At 38.1% G+C, this 6,877-nt stretch overlaps 1 long non-coding RNA gene across 1 annotated transcript in view; it reads right to left on the bottom strand.

The window, feature by feature from the left end:
- Window positions 1-6,248: 6,248 nt before the first annotated feature.
- The window catches only part of LOC111378892, a 2,656-nt gene continuing 2,027 nt past the window's right edge, over window positions 6,249-6,877 (bottom strand). Inside the window, exon 2 of the long non-coding RNA XR_002699928.1 lies at window positions 6,249-6,534. This is a non-coding gene — a long non-coding RNA (uncharacterized LOC111378892). The remainder of the gene's footprint in view (window positions 6,535-6,877) is intronic.

Genomic DNA, 6,877 nt, shown 5'->3' with positions numbered 1-6,877 from the left:
CTCGGTTGCAACTTGGACTTTCTTTGATCTGGAAACTGCTCTTTCCTAAGGTGCACCCAAACCCAATCTCCTGGCTCAAATGTCACGCGCTTCCTACCTTTGTTCGCCTACGACGCAAACAACTTACTTTTGTTTTTAATTTGCGCTTTTACCTTTTCATGGAGTGACTTAACCAATTCCGCCTTCTTTTTGCTATCTAAACTACCATGTTCGTTCACAGGTAAAAGAATTAAATCCAAAGGAGTTAGTGGATTAAAACAATATACAATTTCAAATGGAGAATATTATGTAGTAGAGTGAACAACTCGATTGTATGCAAATTCAACAAATGGTAGACACTCCTCCCAACTCTTCAAATTTTTATTGATTACTGTGCGTAACAATTGTGTCAAAGTCCTATTCACTACCTCAGTTTGCCCATCTGTTTGTGGGTGACAAGTTGTGGAAAATAGTAAATTAGTGCCTACTTATCCCACAAAACTCTCCAAAAGTGACTCGAAAATTTGACATCCCGATTTCGACACTATACTTCTAGGAACCCCATGTAAACACACAATCTATTTAAAGAATAAGTCAGCAATGTTTGTGGCATCGTCAGTTTTGTGACATGGTATAAAATGTGCCATTTTCCTGAACCTATCTACAACCACAAAAATAGAATCCCAACCTCTCTTAGTCCTAGGTAAACCCAAAGCAAAGTCCATCGAGATATCAACCCAAGGCTCACTAGGTGTAGGTAAAGGTGTGTACAAACCTTGTGGTAATACCTTAGATTTAGCCTTTTTACAACCTATGCATCGACTACAAATTCGTTCAACATCACTTTTCATCTTAGGCCAATAAAAATGCTCCTTCAATACATCTAAAGTCTTTTAAACCCTAAAGTGTCCCATCAATCCACCACTATGTGCCTCCCTTACTAACAACTCCCGAATAGAACAATTAGGAACACGTAACCTATTTTCCCGAAATAAATACCCCTCATGTCTAAAGAACCTATCAACCGCCCCTTTTATGCATGATAGATAAATATCCGAAAATTCAACCTTTTTTTTCATACAATTCCTTAATATGTTCAAACCCAAGTAACTTAGAATCAAGAGTAGTTAGCAATACGTACCTTCGCGACAACGCATCGACCACCACATTTTCCTTACCTTGTTTATACCGAATGACGTATGGAAAGGTCTCAATGAATTCCATCCTCCGAGCATGCCTCTTGTTCAATTTACCTTGTCCCCGCAAGTGCTTTAGTGACTCATGATCGGTGTGTATTACGAACTCCTTCAGCCATAGATAATGTTGCCAAGTCTCCAAAGCTCGAACAAGTGCATAAAGTTCTTTGTCATATGTAGGATAATTTAAAGCAGCTCCACTCAATTTCTCGCTAAAGTATGCAATAGGCCTCCGATCCTGCATTAAAACTGCTCCAATCCCTATTCCTGATGCATCACACTCAATCTCGAATGTTTTATCAAAGTTAGGTAATGCCAAAATAGGTGCTTCACACAATCTACCTTTAATAGTATTAAATGCAAGTTCTTGTTCATCACCCCAATGAAAACCTACACTCTTTTTAACTACTTCCGTGAGTGGTGCAGTGATAGTGCTAAAATCCTCCACAAATCGCCTATAAAAACTAGTCAAACCATGAAAACTCCTAACTTTCGTTATGCTTTTAGGTGTCGGCCAATCTCTAATAGCTTTTATCTTTTCATCGTCTACTTCTACCCAATTAGCACTAACCACAAATCCAAGAACTATAATTCTATCCATACAAAATGTGCATTTCTTAAGTTTAGCATAGAGTTGTTCTTTCCTTAAAACAATTAGCATACATTTTAAATGTTCCAAATGCTCTCCTAGGTTTTTGCTATAGATTAAGATGTCGTCAAAATAAACCACAACAAATTTTCCTATAAAAGCACGTAAAACATGATTCATTAAACGCATAAAAGTGCTAGGTGCTTTTGTGAGTCCAAACGACATAACCAACCATTCATATAAACCATATTTAGTTTTAAAAGCCATTTTCCATTCATCACCCTCCTGCATACGAATTTGATGATACCCGCTTTTTAAATCAATTTTAGAAACTATGCAAGAACCATGTAATTCATCAACCATGTCATCTAACCTAGGTATAAGGTGACGATACTTTACCGTTATGTTGTTGATAGCCCTACAATCCATGCACATTCGCCATGTTCCATCATTTTTTGGTACGAACCAAACCAGTACTGCACAAGGACTCATGCTTTCCCTCACGCATCCTTTGCTCATCAATTCCTCCACTTGTTTTTTAAGCTCCTTGGTTTCCTCGAGATTACTTCGATAAGCCGATCGATTTGGAATGACAGCTCCGGGTATGAAGTCAATTTGATGTTCAATGCCTCGAATAGGCGGCAATCCACTTGGTGCATCCTCCGAAAATACATCGTCGAATTCCTGCAACAAAGACTTAGCCAAACTAGGGAGGGGTGGGTTAGTTTCCTCAAAATTGAGGAGTGATTCCTTATAAATGAACAAGATCATCTCTTTTCTCTCAACTACCGCCCTCCTCAAATCACTCTCTTTTGCAAAGAAATTCGCTCGTGTTTTCTCTTTTCTCTTGGGGCACTCTCTTTCTTTTTTCTCTTGTGATTACTCTCTCTTTTTCTCTCTAATGGCTATCTCAACATTTTCTCTCTTTTTTTCCAACTCACTATTTGCTCTCATTTTTTCTAACTCTTTTGCTCTCCTCTCTTGCTCACTTCTCAATTTTAATTGGTCCTCATAGACTTGCGCCAGTGTTAATGGCACAATAGTAATGGTCCTTCCATCCTCAATGAAACTATATCGATTTTTGTACCCATCATGCATAGCTTTCCTATCGTATTGCCATGGTCGCCCCAATAAAATATGTCCCGCTTGCTTTGGCACCACATCACACACTAACTCATCCTTATAACTCCCAATTGACAAATTAATTAACACTCTTCAATTCACCCTCACCTCACCACTCTCATTCAACCATTGCAATTTATAAGGTCTCGGGTGTTTCAACAATGTTAAACCCAACTTTTCTACAAGAGATACGCTAGCTACATTAGTGCAACTATCACCATCAATTATAACACTACATATCATATTGTTGACATGGCATCGAGTGTGGAAAATGTTCTCCCATTGCAATTCCAAGTCATCCACTTTGACGTGAGTAATGAGAGCTCGCCTTGTGACTAATAGATCCCCAACCGGCCCTTCAACTTTTTCTTCTCAACGCCGGCATGTCATCAAACTCGCCATCACTATCGCTCACAATCTCTCCATTATCCAGCAACACCATCGCCCATTTGTTTGGGCATTGAGAAGCAATATGCCCCGTTCCCAAATACCTAAAACATTTGATGTCCCGATTGCGCGACGGTTGTGCCTCCGGTTTTGATATTGGTTTGCTAGCATTTTCATCCTTTCCCTTTTGCCAATCACTTTTACCCCTAGGTGTAGCCCCGTTTTTATTGTTGTCATCCCACTTCGATTTCCATGTTGGATTAGGAGCTGAAGTACCTAACGGTTGCCGAGATGTCCCCTTCCTCTTCAATTGCTTCTCGACCTTCATTGCCACATGTAACATGTCCTCAATTTCCACATAATGTTGCAACTCTACAACGTTTGCAATATCCCTATTTAACCCATTCAAGAACCGTGCCATGGTAGCTTCCCGATCTTCCTCCACATTAGCCCGAATCATAAGAATTTCCATCTCCTTGTGATAATCCTCTATACTTTTCGATCCTTGATACAAACCTTGCAATTTTTGATGGATTTCCCTATAATAGCGACTCGGAACAAACCTCATCCTCATCAACATCTTCAACTTATCTCAAGTGCTAATTGGCCTTTCTCGACCCCTACACCGTGATGTAAGTACTTGATCCCACCAAGATATCGTGTAATCACGAATTCAAGCACCGCCAATTTTACCTTTTTCTCCTCCGAATAATTATAGCACTCAAAAATCATCTCAACCTTCCTTTCCCAATCTAAATATGCTTCCGGATCACTTCTCCCCTTAAATTGCGGAATAATCATTTTAATACTTCCCAAATTTCCATCAACTTCATCTCCCAAGTTATTTCTACCACGTCTTTCCATCCTATCGCCCCTATGCCTCGCTCAACCCATATCAATGTCATTTTCATCAAAATCATCCTCATCACTATGATACTCATCCCCCCTTCCTCTCCTAGATTCACACCTACCTGGCCCCCTAGCATTAGACATCTCCACTTGTCCCTGGCTAAGATTAGCAATTGTAGTACCCATTTGTGCCATCCATTCCCCTTGCCTATCCACCTTCTCTCTAACATCACCAAGTACCCTTTCAAACCTCCTTATCATGTCCTCCGATGCATTGTTGTCATTACCGTTTTGGCTTGAATTAGAACCTTCTCTTTCCGACATCATATCACACATTTTTTTATGCCTCACAAAGATTTCACTCGGAAAACACTCACTATGACTTTTTTCCTCTATTAAACTCACAACTCGGCCTTTTACCACTCAAAGTCTCCCTCCAAGCACTTCAAAGAACCAAGTGAACTAAATCAATTGTTTTACCGGCAATTCAAACAAACCAAATATTAATCAAAGACCACGAGACTCAAAGGACTTGAATAAGTGGAGTAGATGAATGTTTTGACACGAATATGTGAATAGACTCAAAAGAAGAATGAAAGACTCGAACCTAATTGAATATCCCAAAAATCAAACACAATGTAGGAATTGTTGTTGGTAGAAAAAAACATAAAATCAAACAATGATATCAAAATTTTTTTTATATATATATTTTTATTTTTTGTAAACAATACTTCGAGATGAACAGTACCTCGAATGTACAGTAACCCCCTTTGTTCATTTTTTTTACTCCTTGATGAAAGAAGATGATTAAACTACCAACAACTAAATGAAACGATGAAAAGAAAAACAAGGACGAAGAAGAACTAAGAAAGAACAAATAAAATAAAAGAAAAAAACAAAGAAAACAAAATTAACGACTCAACAAATAAAGAAAAGATATAACCTTCAATTAATTTGGAGCCAAAGCTCTGATACCAACTGATGCGAACCCCGTAGCAACGTTGACTATGAAACCCACAACGAGATTAATGAACCCAAGAAAGCCAAATTAATCCAAAGTTTAGGATTAACCCAAAAGAAAGTCGAACCAAAAAACCCAACAAGAACGACGCTTGAAAGACCCCTTGATCATGCAATCCAAGAATTAAATCCGGTTGTTTGAACGCCACAAGTTAACACTTGATAAGTTCGAAATTGTTCAAGGAAGAACGATGAAGAGAAGACAATTTATCTCACTTTTAATTCAATATCAATAATGTCAAAGGTTTTTTAACAATTGAATGGAAACTCCTATTTATACTAAACCTAAAAACTAGGTAAAAATTGTACAAAAGTCAACATAATCTCCAAAATATGAAAAAGAATCAAAATCTTACAAAATATGGAAAATTACCAAAATTGGAAAATTCGCCAAATATTTGGCTTGTGCGGCCGCATGATGTATTTCCATGCGATCGCATGGTTCAACTGAAATTGCACTTTTGATTTTCGGTATGCATGTGTGTGACCGCATGTAGTTTTGCCGGTGTGGCCGCATGGTGTTGTCTTCAGCCTCCGCTTTTGTCGCTTGATAACAAATTGATCCAAGTTGATTCGGCCTTTGACCCGAACATGAAAGTTGCTCCATTTTGAGTCCTGAACATGGTTCCATCAATGGTCTCTTGAACGAGCAATCCGATCGCTTGTTTCACTTGCTTTACCCTTGATCGCGTCATTGGTCCGCCATCGACTATCAACGGGTCTCGTCTCGCACTTGCCTTCATCGGGCTCGACTCCTGGATCATATCACAAAGTGTAAACTAAAGTGTGTACACCATAGTGTACATGTAGCAAGGTTCTTACCGATTGAATTTTGCTATTTGTACACTTATTTTTGACACGATGTTTGATAATTGCAGTGTTGTCAAGTGTCAATTGGATGGAAAAATTGTTTAAAATTTAAGGTGTCTAATAGGATAGTGTCACATGGCAAAGTGTAAATTAAAGTGTACACCATAATGTACATGACACATCCCGTCCTAAGACTTAAGACGTGACGTGAGCCGATGATAAGTGCCAGCTAGGCACTGGACCCATCACCAAGGCAAAAGTAGCTAAACTTTAATAATAAAGCTTCATTTGACCAATTAAAATAAAACACCAACATAATACTATCATTTGCTCGTTTAACCAAAAACATCCATAACATATACATCAAAACTGCCTCTCAAAAGGATAATAGGAAGCAGTTTAGATTACCATATTACATCATGATCATTGGTGTATATAAATACCAAAATAATTTTCCTCCAACATGATGTAAATATTTTACTTGATGATTACACAATTTCAAACAAAAGAACCTACAATTGGTGGTAGCAATGTCTGCAAAACTATCAAAATAATCTCCACCACCGCTCAGTCAACAGCCTCCTATAAGGAAAAGTTCAGGAAAATATGAGATAATAATCCCAGTGAGTGAAGTGCTTAAAAGTTGGTTGTACTGTCCTTTGTGTGTAAAGATATATATATAACGAGATGAGTAAGTACATTAAACAATTCAATAATTAAAAACCATAATCTAAACTCCACAAGCTGAACTGTAAGCGGGAAAAATGTAAGCTGAAGACTAATAATCCACTGTATAATTAAAATTCACATCAAAATATATATCCCACGTAAACATCTACTAATGATCTGAAAACCATAAATCATATGTACATAAACCGTCTGATCAATATTCTGTACACGGCCGTAGCCCCTCAGTGTACAAGAT

Source organism: Olea europaea, unplaced genomic scaffold, assembly GCF_002742605.1.
Source record: "Olea europaea var. sylvestris unplaced genomic scaffold, O_europaea_v1 scaffold1898, whole genome shotgun sequence".
In the NCBI taxonomy this organism is placed as follows: domain Eukaryota; kingdom Viridiplantae; phylum Streptophyta; class Magnoliopsida; order Lamiales; family Oleaceae; genus Olea; species Olea europaea.
The sequence above is the reverse complement of the archived record's forward strand: the minus strand, read 5'-3'. Positions and strand labels throughout refer to the sequence as shown.